The sequence below is a fragment of the Agelaius phoeniceus genome, chromosome 3 (genome assembly GCF_051311805.1).
Source record: "Agelaius phoeniceus isolate bAgePho1 chromosome 3, bAgePho1.hap1, whole genome shotgun sequence".
NCBI lineage: Eukaryota > Metazoa > Chordata > Aves > Passeriformes > Icteridae > Agelaius > Agelaius phoeniceus.
The window spans coordinates 111,565,214-111,580,571 of NC_135267.1; the positions used below are offsets into that span (position 1 = coordinate 111,565,214).

Here is a 15,358-nt window from a genome sequence, read left to right on the forward strand (position 1 = left end):
ACCCCTCCAGTCCTGAGGTTTGAGATGCCCCTGTGGTGTTGAGGAGATTTCCCTGTGCCCAGGCTGGGCTGGCAGGCAGGAGGAGGCACGCCCAGCTCCCGACACACGCAGCACCTCAGAGACTTGGGGAAGGAGCATTCCTTGGGCCTGGCTGCTCCACATTACTCATCTCTCCATACTTATTTTTCTTCCTCCCATCCCTGGGTTTTTTGCTGCTTGCCCCCTGCCCAGTGCCTCTGCAGGCCCTTTTCCACGTCCTTGTTTTCCGGCTGCTGGCCTGCGTGTGGGCAGCCGCGGATTTCTGACAGCGCCGAGCGCATCCCTGCCGCAAACCACGGCTTTCAGGGATCATTCCACTCGACTGGCTGAGAAGAAAACTGCTCTGATAGAAACTATGTCATAATAGTTGGGAGCTGGATAACAACGCCCCGCTGCCGGGGCTGATCTATTCTCCTACGCCAGCGCGGGGAATTGGTCTCCACCAAAGCAGAAAATGGAGCCGGCTTTTCAGGAGGGTTTAAAATTAAGTGGCTCTGGAGTCACCAGATGATGGTTTCGGTAATATTTCTGTGGCCAAGCCAGCCCTTTCATACTGGGAGATGCTGGTCTGCAAAGCAAATGTCCCACAGCACCAAACCAGAGCTCCCTACAGAAGTTTAAGTTTGGTTTTCAGTTCCCCAGGGCAGCACTGCTGGGGATGGGAGGTGCTGCTGCCTCTCGGGAGTGTCTCGGGGGAGATGGTGAAGTTTAAGAGCAGCAGCCTGAGCAATGATAAAAGGAATGACACATGCTCTGGATTTAGCAAGAATGTCTGCCTAGGTTTGCTTTGGAAAGGCAGAAATGAGGGGGTTGCTTGAGAGTGAGGGCTGGGCACCTCTAGCGATGGTGGGCAGAGTGACACAGGGTGACAGAGCCACCACCGGAGCAGGGCTGGAATAACGGGTTCCTCCCATGCCTGGCTGATGCCCGTGGCACTCCATCCCAGCTGGCACCCTGGCGAGGGCAACCTCAGCAATTAGTTTAACTCTGGCTCTCCAGTTTGGTTTTGCAGGGGAGGAGGTGCAGTCACCGCACAGCTCGCAGCAGGTCCCTTCCGGTGGCTCCCGGCCGTGTCCCAGCTGGAGGCTGCCTGACAAGTGACGTTTTTCCCTGATCCCAGGCCAGCCCAGCCGGATGCTGCAGCCATCCCCTCACTGCTGGCCGCTGCTCCCTTCTCCTGGCGCGCTTTGTGCATCTGGGGTTGGCTCGTGCGATAAATGGACGCCGTTCAAAAATATGACTCCTCTGAACTTTTTAACCTTTACACGAAAGGGAGGAATTCTAAGAGCAATGGGTAAAATTCAATTAACTGAGATGACAGAAAATAATCTACTGAGCACGTACATCAGGCAATTGGAAGCTTTCATACCTTTCAAAAAGGAAATAACCTATTTCTTCCCTTGTTATCTAATGACACAGGAGTTTATTTCTCTGGAAGCAGTTACAAATCTACCTAATGGGGCCTAAATGCTGTTGCCAGGCAATTAGGGGTTCATTGTGTGGCTAATTCTTTCATTTCCGTGAAGGTGGTGATTGCAATGGTGGGCAAGCCGAGGTCCCTGGGCCGTGTTTGCCCCCTGGGCCATGTTTGCTCCTGTGGGGAGCACATCCCTGGCTCTGCTCCTGTGTGGAGCACATCCCTGGCTCTGCTCCTGTGTGGAGCACACCTCTGGCTCTGTTTGCTCCTGTTGGAGCACACCCCTGGCTCCAGGTGTGCCCATGCTCCGTGGCTCTGCCCGGGGCACCCCTGGCCTTGTCACGCCGTGACTTATTCAGTGTCTGATCCATGAGTTATCCCGTCCCTCTGAGCTGATTCCAAAGGTTCCTGCACAAGCCCGGGCAGCTTTTGGTTATGAATGAGTGCAGAGAGACACACAGGGGCATTATTTATCTAAAATATATAAGCAGGAGGAATCTTCATAAATCACAGGCTGCTATTATCCTGGGGTTCATGACAGCCATATCTTTTTTTTTCCTACAGAAACACAGAATACATTAAACACCCCAGGCCTTGGAAAGGGACCTTTCAAACCTGTACAATTGCTCTGTTTATCCCATTTATTTAGCATTTAATATTTGGAGTCTGTTCTGCACAATCAATCTTAACATTACACAATTGATCTTCAAATTAGGATTTAAGCCAGAATTTATTGAGGGGAAGCTCCTATATCTGCCTGTAGGAATATTGTTGTTTATGACCTAAGGAGTGGGGTGGTTAATCCTGGAGGGAGAGCCTTTGGAAAGCTGTTTTACATTGGGCTCTGCTCATGTCAGGCCTGTTGGGGAGCACTGGCAGGCGTGGGGGAAAGGCTGTGCCTGGACCTGGATGCTGCAGGAGACCTGGGATGCTGCAGGAAACCTGGGATGCTGCAGGAAACCTGGGACGCTGCAGGAAACCTGGGATGCTGCAGGACATTGCTGCCCTGCAGTGGCACCTCACAAGATCATTCCAGAAGGCCCCTCCTTGGGCTGCACTAATCAAGGGCTGTGCCCAACAGTTTACTACAGCATTTAATTAAACAAATTTACCTTTTGAGGGAAAATCCTTCGCAGGCAATTTGGGTTCTGGTGTATCAGAGCCTTTTTTTGAGGTGACTAGTGCTTTTAACCACTGTCTAAAGTGCAGGCGGTGTTAATTAGCATATTTAGGATTAAGTAGATTTAGCATGCAGTAATCATTCCCTAATTCAGTAAGAACTATCTCTGGTGAATAGTGGACATTAATGACAGTTGCAAGAGCTTAGATATTACATAATCACTAATTACATTCTGCACAATTAGCGGAGACTCCTCAGTGTGAATGGCTAATGGCTGATTTGTGTCAGCAGCCTGTTCTGGCTGTAGAGAAATATAAACAGTCTGCATAATGTTCTGAGGGAATTAGCATAGGGAAGGAGGTTATCTGTGGAGGTGGGAGGCCGGAGGAGCTCTGATGGATGGGCTGAGCCTGGAGCCAGCGTCGTGCCTGGACACACGTGCCTGCCCTTCCTCAGGATGCCCTCAAAATGCCACCACACGCTTCGAGGCTCTCAGCTCCCATGGGCAGAGGATAAATCTGGCACCCAGAGGCCTCTGAGGGAGTGGTGGGGTGTTCTACTGGGTGCTGAGTGAAGCAGTGCAGAGCTGGCACCCACAGCCAAACCCTTGGTCCATGGAGGCCTCGTGCTCCATGCCAGGGAGCAGCCAGGAGTGAAGTAGGGCACAGAGCAGCAACGTGCAAGTGCTGCTTGGTTTGTTTGGGGGTTTTTCCCCACCACTCTGTCTCTGAAAATAAAAATGCAATAGTGTCTTGCCCTGCCACATTTGGAATTTCCTCACCATTAACCATTTCCTAAAAAGATGAAAAAACTGAGCTTTGCTTTCCGCCCATCGTGCGTGTCAAAGCTGCCCCTCCGGAAAACCTTGGGCAAATCTTCTGGGGATTTGGGCAACACTGAGGTGGCAGGCAGGGGAATCAACCCATGCCCCATTAATTTTTAGTGATGGATTCTTACAAGCAAATTCAGGCTCCTGCATTTGTTGTGTGATTAAAATGAGGAATAGCAGTATTAAGCTGAGGGAATAGTTTTGGACAAATCCCAAGCTGGAGACCAGCACTGGGCCCCTATACCTTGAGGTATTGGGTATTTTAAATTAAGATTGCATGTGGTTTTAAAAGGCATTGTCAGAGCAAAAGCAATTTAACAAAAGGCAATGTATCTGACGGCGACTCTCCTGTCTGCCAAGTGCTCTTCTCTGCGAGCGCATTGTAGGGAAGCAGATTACATCTCCTGAATATTTTTGTCTGTTGCTCGGTTCATTTTCATAATAATAACTCGCATCCGTCTCCATCCTTTCATGTTGAAGGGTTGCAAACTATTACACAAACACACCCGCTCCTGCTGCAGCCACCTCCAGGGCACAGCCAGCGGCTTTCGGCAGCGGGGAGCGGGATGTGGCCGCTCGGGGGGATGCTGACCCCCTCTGCTTGGGGGCATGAGGGGTTCTGGGGAGCCCCAGCCTGCAGCTCACCCCACCTCGTGCCTCCAGCACGGGCCTGTGGGTGCCTGGCTGCTGGGGAAACATGGGGCAGGTGAGTCACGGTCCTGCCTGTGCCTGGGGGGGACCTGCAGAGGACACACGGGGCCCAGAGAAGCTGTGGATGCCCCTGGATCCCTGGGAGGATTCCAGCTTGGACAGGGCCTGAGCGACCTGGGATAGTGGGAGGTGTCCCTGCCCATGGCAGGGGGTAGAATGAGATGGGCTTTAAGGTCTTACCAAGCCAGGATTCTGTATCTGAAGGAAAACACCTCAAAGCCGTGGAAGGCTCAGCGAGACTACTTCTGCCCCAGCACACGAATGTCTGTGCCCCATTCCACACGCCCAAGCAGGACTTGGAGAGGGTTTATAACATCTGCCATGTTGTTTCCCAGCTGCTGGGGTGTTCAGAGTTGAGGCTGAACCTACTGGCCTTTGGGTACCTTGTCTAGAAACCCCATCTTTTCATCCCTGTGGGGCCAGCAGCTGGGCTGGCATGAGGTAAGGAGAGCAATGGTGGGGCTGAGGCCAGCAGGATTTCTCTCCTGCCGGGGAGGAGCAGTTCAGCAGGGCAGACGTGTCACAGAGATCACCGTGTTCAGTTAGGATCACTCAAAGCCACGCTCCTCAGTGTCACCAGTGGCTTTTCTGTGGCAAGGACCAGTCCCTGCTGCTGGCCTCAGAGCATCCCAGCTCCTGCAGCCTGGTCCTGGGGGTTGGAGACCAGTCTCAGGCCCCAGCACGGGCAGCATTTCCCTAAGTGCTGTTTGCTGAGGCAGGTGCTATTCCTTACATTATCGCCGGGACATTTAAATCTCACTGATTGGCATTGTTGTCTCAAAGACAGTGTTTTTCCTGCTGAGAAACTGCATTAGATCGGCGAAACGGAGCTCATTTCCATTCACTCAGCAGTCTCTCTAGAAATGACATGCAGTGCTTGAAACTGTTTATTTCCAAATTCAGGCCTCCTCCGCATCAGTCATCAGCTTCAATTACCAGTTTTCCGGAGCCGAGCCATCAGGCAGTCTGACACGAGGGTCCAACCTAATTCCCACCTTCTCCAAAGTCAAGAGCATAATGTGCAGATGAAAAGGTGGAAAATAGCCTGGACTTCATTAGCATGCAGAGCCCGGCTGTTCATTTGCTTGCTGCGAATGGAAGTTCTGACACTCGGCGCCTTCTGCAATATGAGAAAAGTCCTCTTCAGAGTATATGATGTCCTCACCAGCCAGCAAAGGTCATCAAAAAGGCAGGCGCTGACCTTGCTCCCTGCTCTTCATGACTAGTTTATTGATTCCAGGAACACCTCATTACATGCCGGATCAACATATTATTGCCATGTTCAGCGGCTGAATTGTTTACAAGTGTCTTTATAACCAGCAGAAAGCCTTCCGGATGATGCATGACTACACTCATTTGGATGTGACCTGCCAATTAGATGTTATCCGATCCGGTGCCGTGTGTCCTGATCCCTGACCGGGCCCGCTGCCCTGCATCAGCACGGGCCCATTTACTACTTCTTTCGAACGGCTCTTTGGCAAAGTGTCCATTAGCCTGTCAGTCTGTAAATATTTTATTTTTTTTTTTACCTCGGGCAGAGCGGTGGAGGCGCCGCCGGCGCTCCCACTCTGTCATTTGCTATGCATGAAGTTGATAATCAGCTGGGGGAGGCAAGGGGGTGTTTTATGGCAGCGTCTGATGGCCCACCCCATTTGCAGTCAGCCTGCGTGGCCCGCGCTCCCGCGCCGCGTGCCACCCCGCCACAGGGACCCGGCATATTTTATTCCAGCACCGCGAGACTGCTGATTTATCGGTGGGGGGAAGGCAGGAGCGAACCCTCCCCGTGCTCAGCCTCCCCCTGCCCTGCCTCCAAAGGCCCCATAACTTACCACCCAGCAAATGCCTTCCCCCTTCTCCATCTTTCCGGCGCTTTGTGTTCTCCCCCGTTAATATATTGCGCTGCGTTATTTATCCCGGCCTGCAGCCCGGGGTATTTACACGCGCGGAGAGGCGAGAACTTCAAAAATAAATCACGGGGCACGACTACTATTTTAATCTCTCATTACAGACACTTCTGTGGCTCCATAAAGAAAAGAGTGGCGCGGCAGCTCGACGAGCGAGTCCGTAAAGAGAGATCTTCCGTGCCAAAAAGCGGTGCTGGGATTGTGGCTTCCGGGCACCAGAAATCTGCACAAGCTGGGGTTTTGATTTTTCCTCCTCAGGCTTTGGTGGTGGTAGGGTGGCTGAGATGCCAGAGGAAACTCTGTGCAGCCATGGATGTGACTGATGAGGCAGTGCCAGGATGTCCAGGGGGACTGTGGCCTAGGTGGAATATGAGAAAATGTCCACACACACGGCACTCTTTGCCCAGAGCTCTGCAAACATTAATCAAGTTGCCCAGCGCCCCTTGGCAAGTGTCAGTGCTGAAATCCCCTTGCTGGGGTTAAATCCAGGGACCAGAAGGGCTAAAGGGCTCCAAGGGTGAACCCACAGCCCCAAAAACACCACATCTCCAGCATCCTGCTCTCCAGAGCCAGCATTGCATCTCCCCAGTCCCAAAACCCACCGTGCCAGGCCCTGGGCTGCCAAACCACAGGAATGTGACAGGAGGGAGAGATGCTCGTGCTGGGTGACAGAAAACAGCTGAGGGTTCAATTCCCTCCTTACAACATGAAGCATTGGGAATTGGGGGCTGGAAAAAGGGGGATTTGAATTCCTTAAAACAACACAATTAGCTTCCAAAATAAAAACTGGAATGTGTTTGTTTAATTAAAGCTGAGGCAAAACACACACTCAGGTCAAACCAGCCTCAGGCTCCAGAGACAGCACAGTGCATTGATCTGAATTTTGGGAAGGAGTGGAAAAAGCTTCCATTTCCTAGCAAATCCCTGGCTCTGGGCAGCCCTGGAGCTGCGGGTGTTGAATATTCAGAGGGCTGATTCCCCACGGTGAGCTTGGAGCCGGCGCTGCAGCCAGGTAACAGCAGGAATGGAGCCTGGGAGCTCCAAATCCCAAATGTGGGATCTACACCGGGGCGCAGGATCTCCGTCCCCCGGGGAGGCACCAGGTCTGGCCTGTCCCACGGTCCCAGTGGGGAGTCTGGCCTTATTTTGGCTGTGTTAAGCCTGCAGTGGTTTATCAAGCCCCAGACATCCCTCCAAATTTGGCACCTCATCCCTTCGCTTCTGTTTGTGTCCCCGTTACTGGATTTCTGTTCATGATGTAAATTCTCCTTTTAAATGGGAGAAAAAAATCAGCTCTTTATGACAGCAGACATGAAAGTTGTATGACTATGGAGAAGTGCATTAACCTTTCCTTTAGCTTGGAGAACTTCATCAACTTTTAAAAATCAACTTTTTATTAATTTTGGGATGATGCTTAATGCCTGAGGGGAGTGAGGAGCAGTGGCAGTGGCAGCACCAGTGGAGCTCTTTGCCAGTCTAACTTAAGGTCAGGCTTGCGAGTGCTGCAGGAACCACAGCCCACGCAGATACGGAATCACGGAATTGTGAAGGTTGGAAAAGCCCTCTAAGATCACTAAGTCCAAGCATTCCTCCAGCACTGCCAAGGCCACGGTGTCCCCAGGTGCCACACCCAGACATCTTTTAAACCCCTCTAGGGATGGGGATTCAACACTGCCCAGCTCCAGGGCAGAAGCAGCCAAGCACTGTATCTTTCCATACAGCCCATGGAGGTGCATTAAACTAGTGGTGCTTGGCCAGCCTGGATCTGGACCTCTGCATCCATGTGGGTAAGGATGAAGGAGCCACCTCAATTTTACTGTAAGATTGGGTTTCCCTGCCAGAAAATCAGGATGTCCTTCCTGCGCTGAAATTTGGATTTAGCCGGGCAACTGTCAGCCGTTCTTCCTTGGAGACTGGGGCAAGGAGACAGGCAGGAGAAGCCAGCCCCTTTCCAGGGGGTTGTGTAGGGAAGGAAGCAGCTGAAGGGCTGATAATGCTGCACCCAGCGAGAGCAGTTCATGAGGCCACAGACCTCACATGGATCCACCTGGAGCCCGGAGCTGGGGGACGTGTGAGCCTCTCCAGGTGGTGGGCACACACTGTGCAGGGTGGGCTCTTATTAATTACTACCAATAGCTTATTTCACATGTCATTCTTGATGGGATTTTGTTGCAGAGGGCTGCTGATATTTTAGGGATACGCAGGGCGAATCTCTGTCCGCACAGCCAAATCCCCGGGCTGGGGCTCCGAAGCCGCCGGCACAGCCCTCGCCGAGTGTTTCCAAACTGAATAGTCATTGGTTTGGCAGATAATTCAGAAACTATTTGTATGAGCTGTTTATCAAATTATTAACTGCACAGATGTTGTTTGGTTGAAGAGCAGCTGAACCTTCTCTCTGCCAGCCGGGGAGACAAAGGTCTGCAGGAATAATTGGAGATGTGCATGGAATATTAAATTAATTTACTGCTCTTAATTCTTATGCAAATCCTGACCTCTGATAGAGCCTATCAATTACCCTGCACACAGGGAAAAGAAAGGAGAACAGTTTCTTTCTTTTCTTTCCCCCCCTCTCCTTTTTTTCCTGTTGTTCTCCAGTTTGGGGTTTTGTTTCTTTGTTGTTGTTGGTTTTTTTTTTTTCCTTTTGAAAAGGAACTTGGGAAAGGAAATATTTGTGGGAAGAAAAAAAGCCATTTATTTGTGGTGCAAAGGGCCAGGATTATTTAATTGAATGTCCCGGTTGCAGCGATGTCCCCTGGGAGACAGGGTGCAGTTTTTAACATTGTGGGGTGCTCAGGGGAGGCCTGGGAATGTAGGCAAGAGCCAGGCTGGAATAGCTCCACATGCTTCCCCAGGAGGGGCCCCACTCTGCCAGCACCGTGGTGGGCTGAAGTGGGAGAGGACTGGAGGCCCGGGCTGATCCCAGATGGGTTTTGGTGGGGTTGGGGACAGGAAGGAGCCCCTGGCTCTGCTGGAATCCAGCCGGGGTTCAGGTGGGTTATCAGGGAGGGCTTCCTGCCCCGACAGCAGGGCTGATTCTGCCAGTAATTACCAGGGAAGAAGAAAAGGAATTTGTTGTGAGATCCCAGGTAAAATGAAGCAGGATTTAATTGGTCCTCGTTAAACAGAGCTGGGTTTCCAATATGGAGAAAGGCCTCGTCCGGGCAGTGTTTAATTGGGGCTATGTGTGCGCTGCTCAGCCGGTGCTTAAAGGCAGGCGCCGGGCCCTGTTCTTTCATCCCATTTTCTAATAAGGATAAATAAACAGGATGAATAATGCCATCAGTCTCTCCCTCGACCCCTGTGAGACCCCAGCAGTGCAGTGCTGTTCGGCCCAGAGCTGCTCCCTGGGATCCATGAATCCAAGGCGAGCAGGATCCCTCGGCACGGAGCACCCGATGCGGCACTGATGGGCTGCATTAGCAGAACTCCCAGGTCCAGCTATGGAGCAGTTTGGGGAATCCTTTGGTTAGTGGCTGTCACAGGGGAGCCTGAGGAGAGGATGAGGCTCAGGAGGGGAAAGGAGGGAGAAAAGAATGGAAAATAAAATTATGTCTTTCCCTTCTATTTTTCCTTTTTTATTTTTTTCCCCCCATAAATCCTGGGAAGCGCTGGGAGACTGCACTCCCCCTCCCATGCCGCCCACTCGGGTAATTTCATTTATCCCGCAAATCTAATTAGCAATCCGTGGCTGACATTAATACAGATCTAATGAGGCCGGTGATGACCAGATTATCAGGCGAGTGCTGACAGAGCCTTAAAGGCGCATCGAGCCTAGCAGTCAGTGGGACCTGGCAGGGGAAAAACTGCTTTAAAGGGGGAGAAGAAAAAAAAAAAAAAAAAGAAAAAAAAAAGAAAGGAGGAAAGAAAGAAAAAAAATAGACGAGGGAGGGGGAGAAAAACATGAGGAAAAGCAATGCGGGTAGGGCTTGGCTGCTTAGCTTATTAAGGGAGCTGGAGCTTTGCTGGACGCAGTTTATCCACCAGCATCGGGCCTCTGTCCCTGCTTCTCCCGAAACACCGTTCTGCAGAGGAGAAAAAGGAGGGGGGAAATAAGGGGGAAAAAAAAATAAGAAGAAGCTGGAGCCCAAGGAGTCGCTGTGCAATTTATTCCAAGGGGTGGCTGTTGAGAAGGCGGCAATTTGCGGCGGCCGGGGGTTATTTAGTGCGATATGAAATCAAATGATCCTATTGCTCAAATAACAGTGTCTGGGAGGAGAAGCGAGCGCGCTCCAAAGGTAATTGTCTCCAGATGATATTCCTATTATCCCCCAATCCCGGCCTAAACGCTGCCAGCGCCGGACTGGAATCGATACGGGGGGAGGACCGGGGGGATCCCGGGGCCGGGGGGAGGCATCCCCGGCACTGACCCCCCTCGGGAAGGGCGGCAGGGCTTCGGGAAGACCCTAAATTCCCTGTGGCTGCTGCCTGTCCGTGCCTCGGCGGGAGCGGCAACACCGGCGGGGGAGCCGAGCCCGGAGCCCAGGTAAGGAACCTACGGGGCGACGGGGAGTGGGAACCCGGGCCCTTCCGTGCCCCGGCGGGCAGCCGCTCTCCGAGCAGACCCTTCTGCATCGCATCACCCCAGCCCAGGCTGTCGGGTCCGGTGCGACCTCCCGCGGCCCCGGTCCAGCCCCGCCGCGCTCGGTCAGCCGCTGCCTGCGGTCACCGATGCCTGCGGTCACCGCCGCCTGCGGTCGGTCCCGTTTGCCCGGAGCCGCTGGAAGCGCAGCCGGAGCAGGGGCGGTTTCACTCTGCATCCCCGGGTAGCGGATGGATCGGCGGCCCCCGCTCTCCGCGGCGCTGCCCCGATGGTAAAATCGCCGGAATTCAATGGCTTTGAGGGAAACGGCGGGGGAAAATCCAAAGGGACGGAAGGCGGTGAGGGGGAGACGGGAGCGAACCGGCGGCACCTACCTGGGCGGGGGTCCCCGGGGCCGGGGCCGCGCTCGCTCCGTGGCCGCAGCGGCAGCGGGGACCGAACGCTCCGGGTGCGGCAGCCCAAGGCGAGCGGCGGCCCCGCAGCTGCTCCCCAAATTCCATCGGGGCGTCCCCCGCGCCCCCGTGGGGTGGCCGGGGTTCCGCCCGGAGCTGCGGGTACATGGACGGGGATTTTCCCCTTTCCGCCTTTCTTTGTCAGCCTTTCGCCCGGGCGGGCAGCGCGTCCCCGGCGCTTCGGGCATAGAGAACAAACGCGCTCCTCCTGCAAAAAAAAAAAAAAAAAAAAAAAAAAAAGCGAGTATTGAGGGAACGAGACTCCGGCTGGGGCGCTCAGGAGTGTCCCGGCTGGGGCAGCTCTGTGCTCCCGGGGGCCAGGGTTTGTCCCGGACCCGTAACAGCGGGAGGTGGCTGTGCTGAACTAGCGGGGACGCTGCGGGGAGCAGCAGGAGGAGAATGCTCGGGGTCAGGCGCCTCTCTCGGGTCAGGTCCTGGTGAAAACAGGGCACAGGTCACCCCCCCGGGCCGCCAGGAGAGGCTGGTGCGGTTTGTGTGTCTGCAAACGGGCAAAGCATTTGGAACCTGAAGCCTGGAGGGGAGCCCCAGCCTTTGCCCACCCCATGCTGCCTCACAGATATGTTAGAACATGTTTTTCAGCACTGTCAAAATGCGCTGTTGGAAGATTTTTCCATCTCTGCTCAAGCCTTTTTCTCAGCTTCAGCCTCAGGTTCCTATTTCTGTTTGGTGTGTTCTGAATGGAGTGCAGGGCCCAGGGGTGCTGAGCTATGAGCAGAGAGAGTTTAATTAATTGAATAGTCCCGTGCTTGTTCTCCTGCTTTTTACAAACAAATGAACAGTTGATATGTGTGGATCCTTTCATTCACCACCAAACAATCCTCTGCATGGGACAGGGGGAAAATGCCTAATCAGTCACAGCAAACCAGCACAGTGGTTTGGGGTGGGAAGTGAAAAATACCATGTCCACTCAAACCTGGATTTCACAGCACTGGAGGGCTGGGAGAAGCAGAGTGCAGGACTTGCCCCAGGTGAGACCTGGGCTGGCTGCACAGGCAGTGCTTCCTCAAAGCGCTCCCAGGTCCGGGCATTCAGCTCCAGACCTCTGGCAGAAGTGAGACTGGAACAGGGGCAGCAGCCAAGCCGTGCCCAGGCAGGAGCTTGGGGTTCCCTATGGAGTGAGCTCGGAGCTCCACGTTTGCTCTCCTCCTGCACAGCCCTTTTGCTGATCCGCTCGCTTTTATTTCCCGGAGTCGCTGCTGGCCCGCAGGTGTTCCTGCTGAGACACAGACGTGGCGGTGGGCAGTGTTTGAATGATGGGCTGTGAGGAGGCCAGGGATCCTCCAGGGACCCCGTGTTTGTCTGTGTGTCTGTCCCAAGAGCCGCGCCCCGCTGCCCATGCCGCCAGATCCCGGATCCTGGCCCCACACACCACACAGCTCGCCCAAGTGCCTCCCTTTGTTTCAAACTCTTGGAGCCTGGAGCACTTGTTGAACCTGACCACAAGTGCATCAAAGTGGCTGACAATTAGGAAATAAACAAATATCATTTGAGGTGGTTTTGGGCGGAATGCAGTCATACATAGATGGGCTTGTTGTTGTTTTTATCGTATTGAATATTCCTCATAGTTGGGATATTTGTGCTGTGCAGCAGCGTCCCCGGCACAGCAAACACTGCATTATCTTGCTGTGCAAAGGCTTCATTAATCACACCAGACAATGGGCCAGACACATCCCTTTGAGCCCGGTGCTGGGATCCTCCAGGCTTTTCACCTTGTCCAAACGCTTCATCCCTGTCAATGCAGGCAGCAGCTCTTCAAAACCGATGGCTCTGAACTGTGGGACTGACAGGAAAACGTCTAATTCCGTTAAAAGAATTCCCCAGTTATTTTATATTCTCCCTTTGATTTTTCATGGCTTGTAGAAGCTAAACTTTTTCAGTCTTTCCGTCTGTACATGAGATCAATCCAGGAATTTGTTAAAACACTAATGAAAGAGCCTGATAGATCTGTGTCCTTTAAAGCAGCAGCAGCAGTGGCAAGCACTGAGATCAAGCAAGATGGAGTGGCCTGGCCAAGCCATGGCCCCGCTGGCAGGAGCTGCAGAGTGGACAGCAGAGGGAACACAGCTTGGTAGTGAAGGGGCTGTTCTCCTGAAAGAGGATCCTGGCAAAAACATGGCTTGGTGCAGGAGATGGCACGCCAAAGGCAAGGTAGGACTTTGTGTGCTGGGAACAGGTGTGGGTACATGTCCCCTTTTCCTCACTGCAGTGTCCCCTTTTCCTCACCGCAGCAGGACAGTTGGGCACAGGGAATCCTGAGAGCCCCTGGAGCGATGGTCTCCATCCCACATCTGTGAGAAGGGGAGCTCGTGGTGCTTGTGGCAGGCTTTGCCTTGTGCTGGGTTTTGTCTCCTCAGGTCAGGCTGCAGCTGAGCAGGACCCTGGTCCCCCCAGCCATGGGACCCCAACAGGCACTTGTGGCACTGGGTTTGGCTGTGTGTTGGGAACCATTTCTGCTGCTTGCAGTCTGATCACTGCAGGCCTGAATGAGCCAAAATACCCTCTCCTGAACAGAAATACACCAGAGCTGGTTCAGCTTGGGGAACACAAGTTGAAGGAGCCATGGCACAGGGCATTCACGAGTGTGAGGTGTAGATGCTTTCAGGGAAGATGAGGGTTGAGCCCTTTGGCTGCGAGTGGTTGGGTTCAAATTAAGCCTCTGAGCTCACATCTCAAAAAGCCTGAATTCAGTTCTCATTTTTCCAGGGACAGGGAAACTCAACACTATCAATCTCTTCTTTCCTCTTCAGACAGCAGCAGACACTTGAATGGAAACTCCTCGTGTTTACAGCCTGGCCACACGAGCAACTGAGACCCGAAATCTCCCTGACATCCTCTCTGGATGCTTGGCCTTGGAACAGCCTCATTCGTGCCACACCTGCTCCCTTCCACTCGTGGAGCCTTCTGTGCTGCACAGGACACTGGAAAAGCACTTGGAGATGGCTGGAGAAGGCTGGGGCTTCCTGCAAAATGATCTCTAAACCAGGCCCTTCCCTGTGCCGTGGCTTTTCTGGGGCTCGTTAATATCAGTGGTATGTGCTTATATCTCAATTCTCCTGGATTAATTCAAAATCCACGGACAGTGACATGCCTAGGGGCTTTTCAATTATGTCACTTTTGGCTAAGGCCCTTACATTTGTAATAAACATGACATGCTTGTAACTGCTGCAGTCTCCAGGTTTTTGTGTACTCAGCCGTTGTGTTCTGCATTCCAGGTTCCTGCTGGAGGTACTCTGTCACCTTCCCCAAGGCAGCAGATCTGAGGCCAGACGTGGTGTGCGCTGCTTGTGCATCAGACACGAGTAATAACAAGTTTGGAGGAACTGCACCACTTAATAAAAGCATTTTATTACATTTAAATGTATTAAAATGTGAACATTAAATTCAACGCGCTAATTACTGCTCCCAGGCATTGCCACTGACAGGAAATGGATCCTCACAATTGCTCTGCTGAGATCACTCACTGCTGTTACTGCTCTTTGGTTCCTGGTGTGTTATTAGTGCTCTGCATTTGGGACTTGAGTCATTAACAAAAAGGACTCGTATTGGGCATTATGTAAATTCTGTATGTTTTCACACAGCTACCAGGGCCTGTGTTATATGTCTCATTGACAAAAAGAAAAGCAAATGCATTTGGCTCTGCCCTGGCTTGTGGGTGAGGGATCTCAGAGGTCACCCAGGCACAAAGAGGGAAAAGCTCTTCCTAACACATCTCTGTGTTTCTGCAAATCCCTTTCCAGTGCAATTTGTCCCCCCCACCCCAATTGCTGCATGTCCCATGACACCCTACCACGGACACCAACAATTCCTGCTCTGTAAGGAGTTTCCCACTTTTCTGGGAGCCAGGGGCTCCCCATCCCTGCAGCAGGCATGTGCAGCACATGGATCCATTGCCCTGGAAAACTGGGAAAGCCTGCCAGGGGTCTCTGGTAGGTGAGAGGCCTGTGGCCAAGTGCTCAGCTCCGTAAGGCCAATCCTGCACCTTCTGGGATATGGTTACTTCCCAGAGGAGAGGGGGATGCTAAAGGACACGTGGCTGCCTCCCTAAATGAAAAAGAGTGTAAAGCTGTTCAGATTAGTGCACATCAATCCCTGAACTGGAATCAAGAGATGCTTTGGTTTGGCAGCACTGGGGACAAAGCCACCATTTCCTTCAAAGTGTATTTAATGCGACAGAAGGAGGCGGCTTCCTTTGACAGTTTTACAGCTCTTATCAGATTACATCAAAATTAAATTAAAACAATCTAAAAGAAGTGTGAAGTACTGCAGAGAGAACACAAATAAAACACTCCTCTTTGTAGGCTTTCAGGGAAGGGACCACATTCCTT

The 15,358-nt window shown here is 52.7% G+C and overlaps 1 long non-coding RNA gene across 7 annotated transcripts in view; it reads left to right on the forward strand.

Moving 5' to 3' along the window:
- LOC129118474 (uncharacterized) overlaps positions 1 to 14,390 on the forward strand; it is a 66,744-nt gene extending 52,354 nt beyond the window's left edge. For 3 of the 7 annotated variants that reach the window (XR_013181575.1, XR_013181576.1, XR_013181577.1), the window contains 4 exons: positions 5,020 to 10,503; positions 12,993 to 13,181; positions 13,781 to 14,062; positions 14,246 to 14,390. This is a non-coding gene — a long non-coding RNA (uncharacterized LOC129118474). Of the gene's footprint in view, positions 1 to 5,019; positions 10,832 to 12,992; positions 13,182 to 13,780; positions 14,063 to 14,245 lie in introns of all 7 variants that reach the window. The other 4 variants (XR_013181578.1, XR_013181579.1, XR_008533962.2 and 1 more) reach the window with 4 other exon arrangements.
- The last annotated feature ends 968 nt before the right edge of the window (positions 14,391 to 15,358 follow it).